Source organism: Lagopus leucura, unplaced genomic scaffold, assembly GCF_019238085.1.
Source record: "Lagopus leucura isolate 7727_CA_CO unplaced genomic scaffold, USGS_WTPT01 Super-Scaffold_1, whole genome shotgun sequence".
In the NCBI taxonomy this organism is placed as follows: Eukaryota; Metazoa; Chordata; class Aves; order Galliformes; family Phasianidae; genus Lagopus; species Lagopus leucura.
This window is the reverse complement of record NW_024962250.1, coordinates 32,219,098-32,242,119: the sequence shown is the minus strand read 5'-3', so window position 1 is coordinate 32,242,119 and position 23,022 is coordinate 32,219,098. Positions and strand designations below refer to the sequence as shown.

The window sequence follows — 23,022 nt, the reverse complement described above, 5'->3', positions numbered from 1 at the left end:
CCAGTGAGGAGGCTGGGGGTGGGGTGAACAAGGAGCTGCAGTGTGGCAGAACCAGCTAACCAAACTGGCCATAGGGGGATCCCATGTCATATGACATCATGCTGACTTGGCTAGAGTAGGGTGGGTTACTGCTCAGGGACTGTCTTGGCCTCAGTCAGCAGGTGGGGAGCAATTGCATTGTACATCACAAGTTTTTATATTCTTTTATGATAATGGTGATTACTGTTATTGCTTTCTCTTCCTTTTCTGTCCTATGAAACTGTCTTTATCTCTACACATGAATGAGTTTTACCTTTTAGTGATTGTTTCCCCTATTCCTATGGGGGAAAGTGAGTGAATGGCTGTACAGTGCTGAGCTGCCTGCCAGATTAAACCAAACTAACACTGACGCTGTTGGCATTTTAAAAAAGCTTTAGAGCTAAGAAGAAATAAATGAGTCTCAAATAAGATACTGCACATTTAATATATTTATGATTGCTGCTGTGCACCTTCCTAAAGAATAATGGGATCTATTCATCTGTCTGCGTGACTAAGTGATAAAGTGTGTCTTTGATCTGCTGGGACAGACTTGTGCTTGTTACAGCTGGCCAAGAATAGTGTTCTGTCTTTTTTTTCTGTGTTAAACAAGATCGTTGGTATCCAGGAAGATTTCACTGGAAGGTTTTCAGCACTGCAGGGATGGAGAGGTCCCTTGGAAGCTCTTCCTGCTGCTGTCTAAGTAAGGCTGCAGAGAGATCTTTGCCATGTCCTTTTGTAACTCCCATAATCTGTAAACTTGTGTGGTCAAAGTATAGCTATAACATGGTAGGGAGGGTTTGTGATCTTGTGACTGGACTAGTTGCAGTTTTACAGAAGAAAACTAGCTTTATCTCCCTAATCCTTTGGCTGGCCAGAACATGAAAAATGAAGTTGAGACACTGTACCTATTTATTGCTTAATTTGTTCTCATAAATTCTAACCTTGTGGTTAAAAAAAAACCACAAACATCCAGTAATTCTCAAATGTAAACAAGGAGAAAAATAATACTCCAGAAAGCAAGAGCTTGTAAGTATCCAAATCCTAAATATGTTAACAGAGCTGTATGTCACATGACCCATCTCAGTTCTGACACAAAAATATGTAAAATGTTTGAAAATACCCATAGTGTTGTGATTTTCTGATGAACTCCAAGTGGAACAACAGCAGTACAATGGTCAAAAATCCAAATGAATGAACAGTTGTGCTGAAATTACATAAACTACCCTTTTTCTTTGGTAATATTTAAAAGCTTCTACCAAAGCCCTGCCATCATAATTCTGTGCAAGGTAGAGGTCTTGTAATGACAGCCCTGAACAAGAAGTATTATATCATGGTACAGTACATAACCTGATTCCTCTTGCTTATAAACCTACTATCTTGTCTGTCTTTATCTGGTATATTCTGAATGTAGTTCAGTGAGTAAATCTATGAATGTGGTCAATGGCTGAAGTCTTGTAGTGGCAGCTGTAGGCTCTGGCCCTGGCCGTAGCTGATTATCTGCACTAGGCAAAGCAGAGGTGAGAATAGCAGTTGCACTTTGGAACAATTTGGAAAATCCAAATTCATCCTCAAGAAACTGATTAGTAAATCTTGAATGCCTAAAGTAAAGAGAAAGGTTCATTGAAGTTCAGAAAAATATGACAGAAGAAAAATATGAGTAGAATTTATTCACTCATGAATGTTATCTGTATCTTCTTTCAAAGCCATAGGATTTATTTTTTTTCCACGTAGTTATTTCTTATTAATAAATCTGAAAAGCTAAAAGTAACTATTTGGTTCAAAGCAATAGATGTTATGAAGGCCTCAACTATAATGATAAGTGCAGGACATTATCAGTTGATCTTGGACAAAAAAGAGAACAAAAGAAATTGAAGTGTCTTCAGTAACGCTTTAAATGCAATTTTAATTCTAAGCAATTTGAAAATCAATGTAGTTGCACTTAGAGATTTCAAGCAAAAAATAATACTATTTTAACTTTTTTTTGCTTCATTTTTTTCTTTCTCATCTTCACTACTTGTTGTCTAGGTTGATTTTTTATTCTTTTTTTTCTTTTAAAATGCATTTAGAAATATATCCACACTGATTAAATTTGGATGTGTACATTTGGGGGCAGGGACTGCCTGATTCATCCAGTTGCTCAGCATGTGTGAGTGACTTATTACCTGACAGTGTTACATAGTGCTTCTATGTCACATTAGAAATCATTGCTTTTGATAAATCAATCTAATATATATATATATATATAATAGATCTACAATAATATATAAATAGATCTACAATATATTTTCCTACTGCTCTTACTGTCATTATGGCATCTCTATCTGTACTAGACAAAGCAGAGGTGAGAGTATGAGTATGTACGATACTTGCAAAATGAAAGGGCCTTTCCTTCACAAACCTTTATGAATTCAGACTCTTGAATTTTGAATTTAGGCTAGTCCTGCATCAACTCTGTGCATCTAAGTGGCAATGTGCAGAAAAAGGCATATAATGTGGAAGTAAAGAGGAATGGCCTGAAGGCTACTGTGAGATTTTCTTCAGGACTCTTCAGTCAAACAGGCAGTCTCCTGAACTGAGGTCCACTGAGGCTTCACACACATAAGCTTTTTTAAGAGTGCATACTGCTATGAATATATTTGTGATAGTATCTAATAACTTGCACCTACATGTTAGGTTATTGCTGTTTGAAGAAGTTTTCTGTTTCAAAGAAATACATCTTGTAGTGCCTAGGACGGTGAGAGAAAAATATGCAGTGTCAAAAAAAAAGTCATTTCTGGCATTGAGCAAATTGTTTGGCACAACTCAATCCTTATTACCTGAAAATTTCATCTAAGAAGAATAATGCTGGTGATAGGAAGGAGGCAAAATCATCAGGGTTGTGTTTCTCTTCTACCTCCTCTCTTGATGATTAGGTTGTTAATTTGCGGTAGTGAGACTAAAGATTAATTATGTCCTCTGCTCCAAAGATCTAGATCCTGTTATCCTCTCTCTGAACAGTACATGAGCAATTAGCAGCAGTGAAGACTACCACAGTGTGTTCTCAGTTGTTCCTCTTCACAGGTTTTCACTTCCAAGGAACACTTTCGTACCTTCTCCTCTATGTGAGTGTGCCAGGCTTTAAAGATATTCTTAGGCTTGATGGCGGCCCCTTAAGCACTTAAACACGCAAAGTGAATCGGTTTGAGCTCCTCAAAACCCCCCAGTACCTGGTCACTTAAGTGAAGTTGGGTAAGAATTCAAGCCAGTGCTCTGTCTGTTCAGGACAGGAGTCTTAATGTGGGTCCCTAACTCTTTAGGTGAAGCTCCTAGCAGTTATTCTTCAGATCACTACAAAATGGAAATGTCCAATAAGCCACATCATGCAAAGTATTTCAGTAATAGTTGAGAGACAGTGAGTATAGAGTGAGAACGACTCTCCTATCTTATGTTAATGGTAGTCACTTGGTAAGGTGGAGCAAACTCTATTACATTTTACATGGCACGGAATAAACTTCCTCATTAAAACATAGGAATGAATTGTATATTGTGTCATAGTGAACAATCCTTTTGCAACGGTTCTGCACATGTTTCCCTGAATTTTCTTGCCTTTTGTGTTTGAATTTGCCAAATGTTTACATTTTCCAAAAATGTTTCCTCTTGAGACATATGGAACATTTCACACTGAAGGAAATATAGTGGTCTGGGTGGAGATGGTATTGATTTTGGTGTGGAAACCTGGAAAAAATTGTGAGTTTGGTTCAATTTGAACCAACATTCTTTTTCAAATGTTTGGTTTGGCAGATGAACTGAAAAGCTGGTTATTTTCACAGCCCTAAGCCCTTTTTTGCAGTTGGACCCCTGCATTTTACAAAGGGAATTGTGGTATAGTCACTGGAGCTGTTCACCTACGGCACAGTGGCATGAAATGGAAGTCCCACTGAAATGTAGGGGCGTCTGAAGATTTTAGAAATGCAGGAGCTCTAAAGAGGGATTGAATGATGGCATGCGCAGTATGTGTACTACTGGTCTTTCCAAAAGCACTATTGTTTTCATGGATTCCCTCTGTCAGTTACTTGCCAAAAAAATACCTCTGATGCATGTCTTTATGAGAAATACAAAAAAGGAGAATTCTTGACTTGTGTGTATTGTTAGCTTGGAACAGACATATTCCTTTCTCAAACTTTTTCATTTCATGATGTAATGAGAACATTTTAAACCAGGACAAACAAACAGCAAGTGCCAAGCTTTTTCCTAAAAGCTCCTTATGATCAAACATACCCATCCATGCTTTTGAATACCTCATAATTAAACATGCCTAAATGGAGACTTAATTTGAACATGTAAATTAATCACATGGTATAACAATTGAAATTCATAACCGAACATCCATTAGCAGACAACGCTGTTCCTCATTCTTTTGTCTGCATGTTTATAGTAATCATGCAATAGGATTTATGGTGCATATCACCCTTTGAAAATTAATTCTGAATCAACATAGGAGATGTGTTCCCATTTCTATTGTATAGCTTTGCTCTAAAAATGCAAATAATTGCAAATTAAGCCCCAGATGTCTAAAGAGCAGCAGGAGTAACCATTTATTTGATGTATGATGCACAACATGTCATTTCTGTGTCACTCCTCAATGGGTTAAATGAGTTTCATCGTTTGGACATTTTAGGAAAATAATAAACAATGTAGCTCATCCAAAAAAACAGCTGCTGTTTATTTTTTCCTTTAAAAACAAACAAAAAGAAGACAAAGTTATTTAAAATTTGTTTTCAGTTGCCTGCTAAGGAAATAAGTTTATATAAAAGAAACCTGATTTCCTTATGAAAAATTGTGAATTTACCTTCTGATGCAATTTAGTAAAAGCCAAAATTTATCTGTGCATTTAGCAACTACTGAATTGCTGTGGTTCTATATTAAGTATATATATTAAGTATATATAGCCCACTATATTGTGGGCTATATTAAGTACAGATAGATGAGAATTAGGTTATTGGAGAAAACACGAGCTGCTAAACCTGCACGCACATTATCTTAAAGATTCTTGTGTAATGAATGTCTGTGTCTGCTTGTGTATTGCAGTGTATGTTCATGACAGGCCGTGAAACTATCCCCAGAAGGCATTTGAGAAAGACAAATCCCCAACATGTTTGCATGTACATTAAGCAACAGTAGCACTTCTATTGATAAGAAATGAATGTATTTGCTTGACTCCATTGGGCTCAGATTTCAGAGTAGGGCCCAGTCTTCAAGTGGAGTTTGGTCAGTATAGCCCCCTCATTAACTTTATTAGGTGTTAGATCAGGCCTTGATATTCTTCTCCATCAGCTAGTGTTTACTCAGGTGACAACACTGCATTTAGTTTTCTTACCTATGCAGCAGAAATTCTTTGCAGCTGAAACCCTGCACTGGCTTTATTGTATAAACCCAGCTTTGTGCTCAATGTCCTGCTTCCTAATGTGCTAAACAGCTGTCTTGGGCTCTTGGCTTCATGCCATCTTCATGTTACTCCTCCCAGTAGGTCAACCGTTTTCACTCTGCTGTTCTGTTAATGCCTTTTATAGAACCACCTTTTTAAAGTGCCTCTTGCAGGAAATGCTTTTTCTGCAATGTGTCTGAATCATTTACAACCTAAAATGTTACCATATGCAGCTTACGCCTAAAAGACCTTATCTTGCTCTATTCAGTATAGCAGCATCATGCAGTCAGACAATGCATTGACTTGTGAGGAAAATAAATAAATTTCTTTCAAATAGAAGGCTCTCATCCTCATGTACTTAAATACCTAACTCCAATGAGAAACACTTGGAAGACATACATGAGAACTTGGACTGTTCAGTTATCAAACTGGAGCCTAGACAATGAGGGAGAGCTATACTGGGACAGAGTACTAAGTACAAAGATAGGAAAGTGTAAAAATGCAGCAAAATGGCTTTGTGATAATTAGTGGAAAGGAGGTCACAGCCTGTCTTTCTGTCCTACACAAGCCTCTTATTTATTATTGTGGCATGACAGCATACGGCTCTGAGTTTTTAGTGGACTATTACCATTTCTCAGTTGTTTTTGCTTTCTTTTTCTCACAGTAAGATGTGACTTAAATTCCTAAACTCAAAACCCCAAAAAATTCAACCCACAAGCCCCAGTGGTATTTGAAGTTTATGTATTCTTCAACCAAAGGCCTTTGCATAACCAGATACTGGTACATTCTTTAGTGAAATTCTTGAAGCTTTGGGCTAAACCACTGCTTCTTTCAGGGAGGTGCTTGAAAACATATCAACTATGTAGCTCTACTGGAAGGCTGTGTGGATGAGGTATGTCCTTTTTCTCAAATTGACTGACTAATGTCAAGCTCCACACTGAGGCAGGTTCTTGGCTTCCAGTTTGAACAGTCCCATGGTGATGTCAGAATTTTGGTGTTTGTATTTAAACGTTTTTTGTTATTATCATTATTACGGAGATAAGCTGAAGATTTGGCATGAATTAATCTTGTACAGAGATAACAGCTGGAGTAAGCAGAGAACTTTGTGAGTTTGTATAAGTTATTAATGCTGAAGTCTTTATGTGGCCTGCAGCAGTAGACCTTTGTGTAGACGGGAGAAATTCACAAACTGTGCAAAGAGACTTGGTTTCTGAAAGAAAAGAAAGAAACGATACAGCAACATCCTTGCTGGAAGGTGAGATATAATAGTGCTTAAATAGACTCGAGAGAGAGAAACATACAAAGGGTTTACAAGGCTGGAATTAAACAAAACTAAGTGGGATTTAGAAATGTACTTAGAAAAAAATAATCCTGAAAAGGAAAAGACAGTCTTCCTTTCCACCCAAAATCAAAAAGGAACACTATTAAAATGTTCTTAAAGTATTCAGTTTCTTTTAACAACACTCATGATACACTGGGCAGTCCAACATGATCCTGTGTGTATTGGCAAAGCATAGTAGCCTTTTGGATACAGAAACTTCATCTAAGTGTGTTTCAGATCTATGTGTGATAAACTTCATTTGTTAAATATGGAAGGTTTATCTACTCTTTAAAACACCAGTTGTGTTTCACGTAGTGAACCAAAACAATATAACGGTGTTAGGCTTCTTGGCTCTTAGCTGACTTCTCTATTTTTCTCTAAAGTGTAACGTTAATGAGAAATTTGCTGAAATATTTCTCAAAAACTCTGATTGCTTTTCTTCTAAATTCTCTGCATAATTTTCATTGCCTTCCAGTTTACTATCGGAGACTGGTTGAGAGCACCTTGAAATAAAATCCAAGGCTGCAGCTTTTTTCTCCTATATTTTTGACAGTATTCTTGTTCAGATATCAGGAGGGGGAACATGATTAAGAAGCGCAGAGCCAGAGTCTAGAGCAAGTTAATCTGGCAGTGCTGTTCTGAGCACTGGTTCCTTTATGGCTTTAGGCAGAACACGTTACCTTTCAATCTCAATGTTCTTGTCATTAATATAGGGTGATGAGAATAATTTAATTCCTATCATCTGGCACAACATATTTGCTATGGACAAAGGAAATGGTATGAAAATAGCCTTTCTGAGGATTGTTTAAAATCAGAGCATATACATCATATATCACTGAATTATTTCAATTTTATTTATTTATTTTTAATGAAGGAACTCAGTTCTTAATTGAAGAGCCCAAAACATTTAAAGGTTGAATTTGTCGATTGGAGAGTATTCTGAATTTCAAGAACACTACCCTCCCACTGTTTCATTATGAGAAATATTTTAAAGGCTTTCCAAAAAGTTTTGTCTTTATGCAGAACCACAGTCTGTTTATTTCTTCATGCCAAAGATGAGGTTTGGCAGAGGATTATCCCATACCCTTGCCAACAGCTCTCCTAAGAGCACACTCAGTTAGTTTATATTACTACTTTTGAAAAAGGAAACATTAAAGAAACTGTATTTTTAATACAGTATAAAGGTCTTCTGAAGGCTGAAATGCCTCCCTTTGGCCCCACCTCCCTGCAGAGGAATAGGGGAAGTGAGGGAAAAAGGAGTCCTACAGTCAAAAGAACTGCCTCTGTGTGAGGCCTGAGAGCTAGGACAGCTTTGCTCTAACCCTCATTTTCCTGCAGGCTCCAGTTTTCAAAAATTCTTTCGAAATCTAGTTGTCCAAGTTGAGACAACCATGTCTTAATTTTCAGCAAGTCTGGCACTCTCAACACCTGCTGATTATACTGTGACTGTTTAAGGGAAGGATTTAGAATGCCTCCTGCCAATCTCTCACCCTAATGCAAGTGCACTTGGTAGATACAGAGGGGAGCACCCAATGCCTTGATCTGTCCATCTGTCAACTCTGTAACCTTCTGAACACAACTGCATCCCCTCTGCAGCATCTCTAAAAGGTCATAAGGTTTGTAGTTGTCTAATTTCCATTGTCTTGCTCTTAAAGTACTACAAGATCTAGCTGGTGTCTGGAACACTGGCCCTATCTCACAAAAATTGAGTGATATGTTTGTGTAACTTTTGACTTAATATGACGTTCTTCCTACTTACTGGGGCTAGTGAGACTTGAAGCATCTTACTAAATATGCAGTAGAAACAACTGCTGTTGACTACACTATTTCAGCACAGAGGGCCTTTTTAACACTTCTAAATCTTCAAGTCTGAGATAATATATAATTAAAACATAGAAGGCCACAGAAATGCCTGATTCCATAGTTATATTATGTACAGTGAGAAAGCATTTCAGGTGATTGTAAAAAGACTTATGTACTGTAAAAGAGGGGAAAAAATGCATATACACATGCATGCATGCATCCATCCATCCATCTGAACTCAAAAGGCATTTTTAGAAACGAAATATAAATGTCAGTCTTCATCCAGCTGAATATTTATCTTCTCCAGGAGTTGTCATGTCAGTCCAGTTGTTATCTGTAGTTATGGGTCAGTTGCGCATGTGCTAGGGCTGGTCAGCTGTCAAAGAGAAAGCTAAAGCATGGAAGATGTTAATTTTCATCTGAGTTCCCAAAACTAAAATGGTAGCATTTGATTTTGAAAATTTTCTTTTTCTTTTAATTTTTTTTTTTTTTTTCCAAAATAAACTGCCACATCCAGAGTTACCTATTCAACCACAATACCTTTTCCTCCAGGGAGTCAAATCAAAGAATTTCTTTTAGGTGGCTAAAATGTTACCTAAATGTTAGGGATCTGAATTCAAAATCTGCAGAATCTGCTACATGCTAATATGTTGTAATAAGATTTGAATAACCAGTGTTGCATGGATAAGATTCTTTTTTTTTCTTTTTCTTTTTCTTTTTTTTTTTCTTTTTTTTCTGTAAGTGCATCTGTCTTAGAGATCTGTCAGAGTTGCACCAGTATGGGTCAAGCTGCATGGTTGGGGCCCTTAAGGCTCTGCAGAGAGGGTTATAATTTGAGATTCAAAGCATTTCTATGATGATATGAAAATAAAACTATGCTGCAAATTCTTCAAGTATTCCATGAGGAAGTTATTTTATAATCTGCAATTATTTTTCATACTGGGAGAACAAACACGGGAAGCTTCAGTATGTAGATCCTTCTGTAACTTGTCATTACTTTGCACTGATAATCAAATGGCAATCCTTGAAGAACTCAATCCCTTTTTATGCTGTAAATAGATATTTTGTTTAGTTAACCTGCTGAAAGATCTGAAAGGGAATCAACATGTTCTGTAAACTCAAGAGAGGGGACTGTTTGAAATTCTCACTTCCTTCACATTACAATTTTGATTTATCACGTCTGCATCAAGCCCAAATCCTTTCAAGTTTTATTAAAGTGTTACCTGCAAATGTAAGCTTGTAAGCACAATTTCTTTAGCACTCTTTATTTGGAAAACTGTGATTCCCTGAGTTTGGAATGAATAAAGTCCCATTTTGAATAAGGTCTAATTTCCTATGATATTAGGCTGTCTGCTTTTCTAACAAGACTCAAGCTCCAATTGGAGCTTTTCCACTGGCTAGGAAATTCCTAACTGTTCAGTACTAGTGGATTCCCTGAAGGCCTAGTAGTGTATGTTTACGCTGAAGACTTTCCTTATTAGAAGGAGTAGTAAGGACATTCTATATACCAATACAACTACTTTCCTACTTCCTGCTAGGATTATAATTACTTTTGAGGTGTCTGCTTTTATCAGATATGGTTGAAATTGGTGACTGTGTCAAAAATTATTGAAGAGGTAGTAGGCATATGGTGAGTCATGCAGACAAAACTCAAGTGTAAGGTTTGTTTCCCTGCGATATCTGGCACCTGTATTGCCAGAGATATCTGAACCTCTGTGGATTTTTACTGTCCTATTCCTACTATTTCTTAGAGAAGGAGATATAAGAGAGTTTCTTTGGATGTAAAACAGCATTCCCACAGGATATCAGTTATGACCAATGGAATATATTTCCTGCTGACATTCTGCCCATTTCTGGAATTGCTTTTCATCATGGTAGTCCTTAAAAAAATATATTTATTCATACAACTTCCCTGCTGGAGTGGAAATAAAAGTAAATTGTTTCATTTTTGTTATGTTTTCAAGGTCCTTTATCATGTCAATGGCCAATGGGCAGGATACAAGTGAGATATCAAGGCTCTGTTTAACTTCACTTCTGTTTTTGCTTGCTGTATTTGAAGATTCTCCTTGATTTTATTACAATAATACTTTTGATTTATAAATTTAGACCTCCTCTGATGTGAGCCCCAAGCATTTCCATTTCTAAGTGCAAAAAGTTAATCCCTGTGTAATTAAAAGTGGTGCCAGTTTTTAACCACACTGCCTTACCTACCCTAGTCCTTTGGAAATGTTTTACTTACAACAACTTTATACACTAAACAAGTTTGTTTAATAAAAATGTTGTTATAATAACTATAAACAACATATTTTTGACATGACTAATGTTTTCATGAAGTTGCTTTCATTTTCACAGGTCACTGCTTCCTTTTCCAGCCTCACAAACAGTTTTCTCAATCATCTTGGTGCCTCAGCACTTGGATCTGCGTCCTATGATTTGATCTTCTTTTCAGAGTGTTCTCTCATTTGTTTCTGTCCATGTGCTGTTTTTCTGACACTTCTTTTTTCTTGTGGCACTTTCTGACAGATTTTCTCTATGATGAACTGTTAAAAGAGGTGAGGTACCCAGAAATAAAGTGGGAAAAAAGGAAGCAACTGACCAATAATCTACCTAGAAAGTAAGTAATTTTTCTTATGTAATATGTTTGTACATGTTGCCATCTTATAAAGTTACATTAATGTTTTTCTGTACAACATAGGGCACATTTTGTAAATGAGCTTAAACAGTATTAAATTGTAATTATTCATTAATAGTCTCTCTTTTATTGTTAATTATATGCATCACGCTAAGCGAGGCTGATAAGTTCATCTGAGGTAACAGAGCTTATTCCTTTCTCAGTCATCCAGTCTGGATCTCAGCTGCAAAGTAAGTACCTCTACCACATCTTGTTACCAAAATAGCAACCTTCTTAATCCTTTGCTGTGAAGAACAAAGGTTCTATTCAGTCTTTGGAGCAGAAATAGGATCTTATTAATGCACTGGCAACTAACGTGTTGTTATTTTTGCTAGAAAAGGGCGAAACAGGAATTTGCTGATATATGTTAGATTAAGGGCTGTTATTATTTTGAGATTATCTGGATTGTTAGTTGGGCCTTCCCAATAGCAGTTGAAAATTTACAAAATACCTTTTAATTTAGCATTCTGGATCAGTTCAGGGGCTACTTCTTCAGCTCCACTTTTTTCTACCTGTTCTGAAATAACTAAGGGTGTCAATTAAATGGTGCATTGGTTACTATGCACGTGGTAGAATTAGGAGAAAAGTTCTGTTGCTCTTGCCAGGAGTACTGGTTTTCCTGGACCCCATCCACTCATCAGCTAGTGGATCAGAGCTTACAGGGCAATAGTGAAGTGCCTGTTGTTCAGCCTTTGAGGATCAGAGGAGACCTGTGCATTAGCTGAGTGTGTGTGTTTGAAGAGTTTACAACTTATGTATAAATTTACATTTTGAAATATAAGATGTCTGATGGTGTTTTATGGAGTCTCTTCTTTCTTTTGAAAGATTTGCAGTCATGTAGTGTTGGGCTGCAGTGGACTATGGAATTTGGAATCCCTGTGGAGTAGGCTCTCTATGCCTCTGGCAGCTCTTCAGGATGAAGGGATGAAGTTGAAATTAGGGTTTCAGAGGAATTCTATTTGGTGAATAAAATGTTATTGAGCTTGAGGACCTGGAAAACGGTGAGGGAAGGATCTGGGTGAGCTCCCAGGTTGGTATGAATGACCCGCATAGAAGGTATTGCTTAAGGCAAGAATAAATGCAGTGTAACTGATCCACTGAGACCAGCAAATTGATTCTGAAAAATGACTGGTGCTTGATAATTTTTAGTGATAGGCAAATGCCACACTCCCAAATACGTGTGGTCTATTGTGCAATTTGTGTGGGTGTGGATCTTTGCAGGTTATTGGCCTATGCTCTTTGGCACAAAATGTGTTTGCATAAGTCTTAGCATGTAGAACTTTGGGTGTTTATCTCTATGTGTATGTGAAAGATTCAAGGTTAAACAAGGAAGAACTATCCCAGAAGCTGAGGTCAGCAGAAGTATTCTGGCTAACTGTTCCCAGGCCTGAATACTAGAACAGTAGGATGGCGGTTTCAGTGAACCTTAGTTTGCTGCTTCTTTTTCTTATAGTTAGGATAAATCTTGTGTCCAGCCTCCAGGGGATCAGATAAACATATGTGTTGGAGTCTGTAGGCCAAGTCTTGTGCCTTGACTGTGGACTTTTATTTCTAACTTGGACTGCATTTCTAGACATTGTTTAAGACAATTCTGTGTTGTATTAATTGCTATTTTATCCCGAGTTGTGTTCACAAGGTCCCAAAGAGACTGCTGAATTGGATCAGCTGATGCAGGCTCTATCTAAAGTAAACTGGAAATTGAAAAATCAAATTTAGGTGACTTAATGCACAGTTATGCAAAAGTGGGAATGCATGTAGAATCTGCAGTTGTGATGGAAGATTCAAAATAGTATATTTCCAGATTGGTGTTACCTGAGGTGTTTGTAAATCTAGATAAATTATCTCTATGACTTTAAAATATGAATAATAGAAAAACAGCAGATACTAATGTGAATGCTAAGAAATATGGATGAATGTATTACTGGAAAACCAATGGTTGCTTTCTAAGCTTCTTTGTTAAATGAATGGCCTGCTAGGATACAAAAAGCTTAATTATAATTTCAGTGAAGTTACATTATGACAGAGGGAACTTTTTTACTGGATTTGTGTGGACTGTGGAGGAAAAAAACATGCTTTGGCTGATTGCCATGACTTTAACCAGAGAGCTTTCAGGCTGCAATACAGAATTTAAATCATCAGCTTAGGTGTAGGTATATTTTGTGAGGTCCTGGTTTTCCTTGGGGATCTAGAGAAGCACTTGTTATCCTACAGAGTCTGGGAGGAGATTAGGAAATTAGCAAGAGGAGTTTTGTTTGGTATGTGTTGCTTTCATTTTTCATGTGGAGGCAAATCCTGAAGGAACTCATGTCTCCAAGCAGAAGGGCACTTAGCCTTCTAAGAGAGGCAGGACTTGGAATGAAGCTGGAGAAGTGTCAGTGAGGAAGAGCTTTGGTACACAAAGTAAGGAGTTATCATATCAAGACAGGAAAGCAGGCTACCATACTCTGACTTGCTCCTCTATGTACCGAGCAAGGTTAGCCTTTTAGTGGACTGTGAGAATATTACACAAGATTCATCCCTCATTTTTACTTCTAGCTGCTTGAGTCACTGAAGATATGTCTACTCAGGATTTTGCAGGCAGATATGAACTCACTCTGTGTGTGCTCCAAGCTGGCTGGGTGAAAACTGGCTCTGAATGTGAAGCTGCATAGCCATGATTAGCATGTGGCTTAGCCTGTACTAACAAGTCCTGCTGAGAAGCAGAATATGTTAGTTTGGGATCAATGTTACAGGGTTGCAGTTACATGCTTTAAGATTAGAGGTAGCTTATATCTGGGCATCTTGTAGCACGTGCAGAGGGAATTGGCATCTGCTTGCAAGCTGCCATGGAAGTGTACCCTGAATATGTTAAACTGGTTAGCCAAACATGCTGATCCAGAAAAACAGTGCCCAAAACACTGCCCGTTCTATTTAAGAAAGCCCTTCAGTAAAAGCCCAGTGCCAAACTCCAGCTTTACCACACAGTGTGTTTTCAGATGCTTTCTGTCAAGTTTGAGGCTTGATATACAGTAATATTGGACGGAAAGACTTAAAACTGTGTTTGAATGGAAACCCAGATAGCCATTAGGAAGGACTGTGCAGCCATAACAGATGAGCACCTTGAATAAAGGTGCTGTCTGAATTACTTGTCGCTCCCTTAGTGGACCATTACACAAACTGCTTGCTCCCTTATTTACAATGAATGTAAAGTGCTAATGGCAGCTTATTTATCTGGCATCCTAGACTCCTAGGTCACCTAGGTGCTTTTGAAGATCTGTCTCTTTCAAATTACTTTCTATAATTCATTTTCATGTATAGTATTTTCAGGAAAAAAAAAAAAAAAAAGAAAAAAGAAAATGGTGTCCATTTAAACAATTTTGTCCTTAGCTGCAGGAGTCCATTAACTGTTATGCTCTTGAACCAAATTAAACCAGTGCATTCTGTATGATATAAAACTATTCTTAACTATGGCAGTGGATCCCTACAGTCATTACATTAATACCAACTATTATCATCCAGGATGCTCATCTGGTTTTACTGAGTTTTGTTAATGAAATGGAAATGTATGATTGAAGTCATCCTGTCTGTCCCTCTAAAGTTGTGCCTGTGAATGAATCACTGTTTCACAAATGGGTGTTGCCAGACGCTGATATTGAATGTGGCTCCAGCAGTCAGAGTTTTGGGTCCAAAGCTGCATTCTTGGAGTCCAGATTGGAACACTGAAATTCCCATTGAAATCTGTGGGAATTCTGCATGGCCAAAGCCCAGTTACCTTTATGGTTGACTGTGGAAGCTCAGAGAGAGATGTAGCTCTGTGCAGTAGGCGTTTAATAGCTTGAGGGCTCAATATGAATTTCATGCATCTCTTCACGGAATCACAGAATTGTAGGGTTTGGATGGGACCTCTGGAGATCATCGAGTCCAACTCTCCTGCTAAAAAACAGTTTCCCTGTAGTAGGTTGCACAGGAAAGTGCTTAGTTGCTTGAAACCTAGGAAGGAATTGAAGATACCACATTCCACTGAAACTATGTTTGAGGTCAGTTTTGTGCCCTCTGCTGTCTCTGGATGTGATACCTTCTGCTCCACTGATGAAACTGCAGCTGAGGTCTCCATGCTCACTGGACACATGAAGTACTTGTGCATGGCTAGTCCTGGCATGTCAGTCTGCTTGCCTGCTCTGCCTGCTGCAGTGGCCCTGGATAGCTGCACAAAGGGTGGAATTTGCTTCATTCTTTTGTCAGATATACAGATGTTTGCATGGCTCTAAGTAAATAGCTCCCAAAGATCTTTGGGTGGAGCTGTCCTTAGAAGTCTGTGTGTTATGGACAAGGTTGACCCAATAGTTAACTTGCTTCACATAGGAAATAGAGAATTGGAGAATTTCACATCTGGATTCAAGCTCTTTATGGCTACTGTCCTCTCATCTGTGCCATGGGCTGTTCCCTAGTCATAGCTCTGTACTTTTCCAAGCTTTATTTTTCATGTAGTCCCCTTAGGGGCATTTGTGAAAGTAGGAGGGCCAGACTAGTATTTGTAATAAAGAGAAGTATCGTCACTGATGTCAGTGCAGCTGTGTCACTTCACATTTGCAGGGAATCAGATCTATCCACCAGTGGGATCGAGGGTAGGTAGACAGAGAAATGGCTGTGTTTAGTATTTTGCAAAGTCACAGACAGTAGTCAGACCTGTTATAAAACACAGTGTTGGAGAGACAGTTCTGTGTGGACACTTGAGTCTTGATTTACTTGTGGTCATTGTCCTCATATGCCATGGCTTTGAGACAAATTTTAAAAACATTAATATATGTACATCTATCAAGATAATTGGCTGAGACCCCTTCTGTCTGGACATAGGATGCCATTTGGGGCATAGCTGTTTTTGTGCAGTTGGGTATCCAATTTTGTGCAGTGGAGAATCCAAGGCTGATTGCTCTGTGATACCAGATGTATGACAACATGTAGATTTGAAGGAGCATGACCTCACCCATCTAGTTAAAGCTTCCAAATTCTTTACCTACCTTAAGATATATTAAATATTTTTGAAAAGTTTGAGTTTAAAACTGACTTGAAAGAAAAGGCGAATGAAAGCCCTGAGTAAGGAGAAAGGAGAGCCACATCTTCTCATATGCAAAGGAGAGTAGAGGAGGGAGAAAAAGCCAATTGGTAATAATAACACACCCATTCTGAGATCAACTCGAGCTGTTCTCAGAACTCTTCCTGCCTGGTGCATTTCTTCTCCTGTTCTCATTTGAACTGTTTCTCTAGAAATCAGCAATTGGAAACACATATGAAGTAATTCTCTTTGCCAGGTAAACGGGAACAATAGTGGAGTGGGAAAGAATGAATCACTGCCATTAACAAGAAAACTAGGATTGCTCTCATCATCAACACAATGCAGTGTCTATTCTCAAATGTCAGGGCTAATAACTCACCATTTACAAATTAGATTTAACCCCCTCCCACACAAACCCACATCGTCCTTGCTAGCCTTCAAGCTTAGGTCATAGCTGCCTTTCTCAGAAGGCCACCAATAAAACCTTCAAAATACATCTTCTCCAGACAGCCTGACTTCTTTCAGGATTGAATACTCCTTCTCTTTCTCCTTTGGTTGCTGTTTTAGTTATAACTACGTCACTGAAAAATGTGGAAATGTCTTTGAAAGCCCTAATTATTCTCAATATAACAGAATCATTATCGTCAACAAATGAAATGAATAATACAAGAAGTAAGAAAGATTCCAAAGTTTTGGTTACCTTAATAAATTCCTAAACATGAAGGAACTCATAGATCTTTATCCAATGCAACCAGAAATTATTAATGCAGGTGGGAGTATCAAAAGCTTGAGTGTTTCAGCTGGAACCTTACAACTTACTGAGATGATGTTTTTCATCCTATGTTCTGATGGATTGTAACTGTAGCTGCCCAGAAAAGATGTAACAAGGATGCCAGTTTCCTAGATAACCATCATGTAGGTGTAGAACCTGTGATGCTGTTAATTTCAGATGCTCATCGGGATATTAATAGCCCCCTTACTTTGAAAGTAATGGGCTTGTTTGAATTCCTGAAATACAGGAAACATTCAGGACATGTTTTTTCAGCCAGGATGTTTTTTTTATAGTGGAGCTAAGGCAGGTAACTGGAAAAAGGACACAGAAACAGATTTGAGGCTGATTAGTAAAGTCTGCTGAACAGATTCTGCTTCCCAGTCCAACACAATCATTTTCTCTTTCCCTGCAGACTGAACATTCTTGAAAGTGGGGTGTATGTAGTTCTTAACACAGCTGCTTGCTGGGGTGTGTGCTTTGTGTGGGGGATCTATCAGCAGCCTGGCTACCTCTGTGTGATCTCGGGTAAGGACTGGAAAAAATCAAAGGCCAGATTGTTCTGTTTTACCAAATGTGTTGCCTAAGGCCTGCTAATTAATAGAATGTCTAGGAATGTCATACATCTATTGAAAAAAAAAAGCATCTCTTGAAAATTGCTATTGTTTTAATTGAATGTTGTCATTTTCACATAATGACTGATATCTCAGCCTACCAGCCTCTTTGAAAGAGCAAACTGGAACATGGGAAAACTGGCCACTCATAGGGAAACACTGTCTGGTTTTAAGTTTTTTTTTTAACGTAGGTCTCACAGAGCCATAAATGCTCCCACATGTTGACTGGGGGGCCTTATCCTGAAATTCAAAAGAGCATTTCATTCTTTTGAGTTATTCCATCATCAGTTAGTGCCTGAGGCCTACTGTAAACAGGGGTTGCAGAATTGGCCTGATTTTGACCTAGCAGTAGAGCATAACTCTGTGAACATTTGCTGGAGATATGGCACTTAGTAACATGGTCAGACCAGCTGAAACTCAGAGGTTATGCTTGGTGGTAGGCATGCGGGACTGTCTACCAATAAATGTTTGCAGAATTGGGCAGTAGGTGGTCCTACTTTATTTGCTGTTCTAACAGAAGTCTGGTACTTGTTATTGAGTGAGTTTGTTCCTCTGGGAAAGGTGGGTGTAACTTGTCAGGACATGAAGGATAACTAACCTCAGACATTTGGGAAGTTGTGTGTGTGTGTATGTGTGTTTTGATGCATATGATTTTGTTATGTAAAACAGTAAGGCTCACACCCTTCTCTGCCTGATCGTGCCCTCTTGTGGGTTTCTGTGCCTTTCTTTTGAAGGAGAAGGGTAGCTCATATGATGAGGTGAGAAAGAAGATGAATGGAAATAGAAACTAGGAGGAATCAGATCTTCAGCTGAGTAGTTATAAGGGCTTCTAGAATTCAAATGCATTTTATGATATGTAATTGGGGTCATAGAGGAAAAATGTGTATTATTTAGAAGCTAGATCTTGATTTTTACAGAATAGTTTCCCAGGATTTAATTCTGCATAATAAGAGGCATTTTATATTGTATCCCTCTGAAAGAATTTCTCAAATACATCCCCAGCCCTCAGAAGAAGCTAAAATCCTTCTTTTCCTTCTGAATGTATCTCCTGGATTGGCAGCTGGCTTTCCTGTGTTTTGTTTCTGTCAGTGAATTACAGCCATGTTTTGGGCTAATGCTATTATTTTGAAGGATTCTTATATTGAAAACTCCCTCAGTTGGATTGTTTGGTGCTAGATTTTCTGGGAACCCAACATAGATGATGGCATTTTGGAGGTGAAAGGAAGCAGTGGGGAATGAGAGGGATTATCTTTTCATCTCTCAAACACAGCTGTAGTATCTCTGCAACATTGTGCATTAAGTACAGTATGCTGGTCTTGGCTTTCATGAGAGTTCTGAAAGAATTTTGTGCGCTACACAGTCTGATTGACAAAGAGGTTTTCTGTCCTCACATGACCTTCTTTTAATTTTAAAAAAATTCAATAAAAGTTCAGCCACACAGCAAGGGATGAATTTAAAGACTGCACACCATGTGATAGTGGTAGAACTTTCATAATAGCCATCATATTTGTTGGTTTAAAAATCAACTTCATTGTCATAGTTAATAGTTTGCAGCTGCTGCAGAACACAGGCAAATTGCTATGTATGTGTCAGTTTTAAATGCCAGTAAGATCCACTGACTAGGGCAACTTGGTTAGTTTTTCCTATCTATTGGTAGTATTGCTGATCATCATCTCTATGCGATGAGAGGAATTCATTGCCACATTTCAGCACTGCTGAGCTGAGTATGTGATCTTGGAAGTAAAATAAACTTGTTCTCAATGGCGTGCCAAAGTATACTCCATGAAATCCCATTTAAAAGGCTTCCAGGGTTGTGTGTAAGTAGGTGAAGTCCCTCTGCAAATCTGTGGGATATCATCATCATTGATTTAATCAGTAAGATAAGTTACATGAAAGATATTAGAGAAAAAAAATTATCTCCTAATGGGTTACACAGAAGCCATGATGGAGAAGATTATCAGCTAAATTCTCTACCAACATACAGCTTGTGAAAAGTATTTGTAATTTGTACCAGGTTTACATCAGATGGAAGAGGTAGGTAGCTGGAACAAACTCTATCCACTGTGCTTATGAAGATGGTTAAGGTCAAAGGGCTGAGTGGGCCAAGTGTAGCAGCTGGCTAGGGGCAATCAGGAGAATATGTGAAGTGCCCTCTTGAACTAGGGGACATTCAGAATCCCCCTAAGGTATTGTACATGGTGAAAACTGAAGGGAATTATGTCTAAAGTGGCGTGTTGTGCCTTTAGGTTGAGCAAATGTAGTGTTACTTAGATTTAGGATATTCCATTTGCTTTTTTTCCTCCTTAATGTATCTACTGTTAGAGCAGAACAGAGCTTAAACTGTGAGCCTAAACTGTAACTGATATGTGTGGTACATCCATTTTGAGCTATTTCAGAAAGACTGTAATTATAAAAAGCAGAGTATTCCTTGGTATTGTAGGCACCTGTATTTATGTAAAAAAGCCAGGCTGTTCTACAAGTGCAGGTCAGGAAATCCAGGATGCTGTGTTCTCATGGCTGAAGTTCAGATTTTTCTTTCCAGAAGGCATATAGTAGAGGAGCAAGAACGTTAACTGACTGGGTATACAAGACAGTGATTATAATTCTGAAATCAGAGAACCTTAATCCAAAGGGAGAGAGGAATTTCCTGGGGAAGGGACAGTATGCATGGAGTCCTGCTCTGGATTACTGGTCACCGCTACTTCACTTGGATGAGGTTTCTGGTGTGTTCCCTGGAACAGAACTTGACCCTCAGGTCTCATTTACAATTCAGAGTACTTCAGTTTGGCATTTCTGTGAACACTGTATAATTACAATAATTTCAATTCTTGTTATCCTTTCAAGCTTGATTAATTTGTCATTGTGTTTGTTTGCTTTATTCACATAGGGACCGTGACTACACTGAAGTCTAAAGTGAACACATGAGATCTCTAGTTAATTTGTGCTTTCTTTCTTCCTGTGCTTTCTGTCTTTCCTGCTTTGTGGAGTTTGTTTTGTTTTTGAAATGAATGGCAGTGTATACCAGAAGAAGAAAGAAACCTTCAAAACTTTCAGCTTTGAAGAGGGCTCTGGGAGAGTGGCTCCATAAAGTCTGGGAAAGCTTAAAGTATATAGGTATCTCTCTCTATTAATTGTATTCCTCATCTTCTCAATGGAGTTTCCTAATTATGAGGAGGAATATCTGGATTAAGCACAGTTAATTTAGGAGCCAGTTCACAAATGGATCAAATATCTTTTCCTCAGCAAGAGAGAGAGGAAAGGAAGATATACTCCTGTTAAAAAAGGTGGGACGAATGTCTAGATGATAACAGTTATAAATATGTAGGAACTGCTCCTTTTGTAGTAGAGCTGTCTGTATTTTCCTGCCTCCTGAAGCAGAGAATCTTACAGGATTTTGACTGATGATACTTTATCTCTGACTTCCCTGTTTCTTGAAGATTGCTGACAACCAGCTGTTGTGTTTTCTCATATTGGATATAATTGTCTTCTGAAGGAATTTTCACTGTTGGAACCTACAAGAGCAGTGGTACTATGTGATTAGAGTCAAAAGGTGGAATTTTTCTAACTATATGTAAATGCATGTGAAATGTAAAAGTCTGTAGTTAGGTAGTCACTGAGCATCCTTCCATGATCTGTGGATACACAATCAACGTAGTCAGTGGATTACAGGTGCCATCTCTACTTCTCCTGAAGCAGAAGCTTAAAATGTCAGATGGACTCTGTCCTTAACAGTGCCCATATCTCTTCATTGACTGGATAGGAGACTGAGGTTGAGATGGTAGCTCCAGTTCTTTGTCTTGTTCTTTCTCACAGTGATAGGGCGGGTTTAAGCAGTGCCCTTCAGTATTTCATTGTCCTCCTCAAGTTACTTTTCTTCTCCTACCTAGATGCTGACAGGGCTCTTCAGGGCCAACATGAATTATATCTGTTCAATACAAATTTTTATGTTATTCATTGTTGCTTTGCCTGGGACAACACTGGTTTACAGGCTGAGAGAGCTGGGGTTGTTCAGCCTGGAGAAGGGAAGGCTCTGAGGTGATATGATAGTGGCCTTTTGGTATCTAAAAGGGAGCTGTAAGAAAGAAGGGGACAGACTCTTTAGTAGGGTCTGTGGTGACAGGACAAGGAGAAATGGCTTCAAGCTTAAAGAGAGTAGATTTAGACTGAATATAAAGAAAAAGTATTTTACAGAGACAGTGGTGAGGCACTGGAATGGTTTGTCCAGAGATGTGGAGACCCTGTCCCTGGAGACATTCAAGCTCAGACTAGACCAGGCTCTGAGCAACCTGATTGAGGTAGATGTCCAGGTTCATTGCAGGGAATCTGGATTAGATGACCTTTAAAAGTCCTTTCCAACTCTAAGGATTCTCTGATTTTAGGATTCTATGATAATCGATGAATGTTTTGGAACTCTAGGAGTATAGCAGAGTGTTTTCAACAGCGAAGGTCTCCTGGAATTGCTAAAAGAAGACTGGAACTGGAAAGAAGACTGGAAAAAGCAATTTCTTTTCTTAAGGCACTTTTTCTCCTATCTGATTTCCAAAAAGGGGTTGTCTTTCATATTGTCCTGCTGCTATGGCATTTTTTATGTGGGCCGCAATTGAGAAACCCTGAGTTGGAAAGGTGTCTCAAAACAATGACTAGATATACTTGGATGAAATGCTTATTATTTCACTTGTTGCTACTGAGAGCTGCTAATTATCAAGCAATTATGACCAGACTTAATTTTTCACTGTCTGAAGCTGCCTCTGGGGATTAATATCTGACTGAAAACAAAACGTGGAGAAATTTTGATGAGTTCAAAAAAGACCAGGAGATATGTAAATATTTCTTCAGGGCATCCTTTTCTACCTTGGACTTCAAGGCCAAAAGTGACTATCAGTGTCTCCTTAAAAGGCATTCTTGGCTCCAATGGTCTGACATGTCTTTTCTTCCCTTGTTTCTCAAATAATCAAATCATAAAAGTAGTTTGGGAAATATGGAAAATATGTTTTGCATCTGTAACCCCTGTGATCTTTGGGTGCTTCAGGAGTCAAAACTCCACATGGATTTGCCACAGCTGAAGGCTGTGTGACTCAGAAAGCCTTTGCACACAAATTAGAAGGCAACCAGTGCTTAACAGTGTGGTTATAATGCATTAACTAAGAAGGAAACATGTAGATCAGTCTATGCTGTGTCAGGAAACAATTTGTCTGTGGAAATGGCATGGCACAGTGTTACGGAAGACATTGCTGCAAGCACTGTTCAGTAGGCTGGTGCTCAAGAAGGTCCTACAGGGGCACCGTCAGTGAATCAATAGATCTCATTTATCACTGCCTTATATTAATTCCACTCCATTCAAGTAAGTGAATTTGTCCTAGGATAAAACTGGAGAAAAACAGTGCCTCATC

The 23,022-nt window shown here is 38.4% G+C and overlaps 1 long non-coding RNA gene across 5 annotated transcripts in view; it reads left to right on the top strand.

Annotated features, from left to right (window-relative positions):
* LOC122180878 overlaps positions 1-23,022 on the top strand; it is a 397,042-nt gene that overhangs the window by 205,613 nt on the left and 168,407 nt on the right. For all 5 annotated transcript variants that reach the window (XR_006179252.1, XR_006179255.1, XR_006179250.1 and 2 more), the window contains exon 7: positions 11,070-11,160. This is a non-coding gene — a long non-coding RNA (uncharacterized LOC122180878). The remainder of the gene's footprint in view (positions 1-11,069; positions 11,161-23,022) is intronic.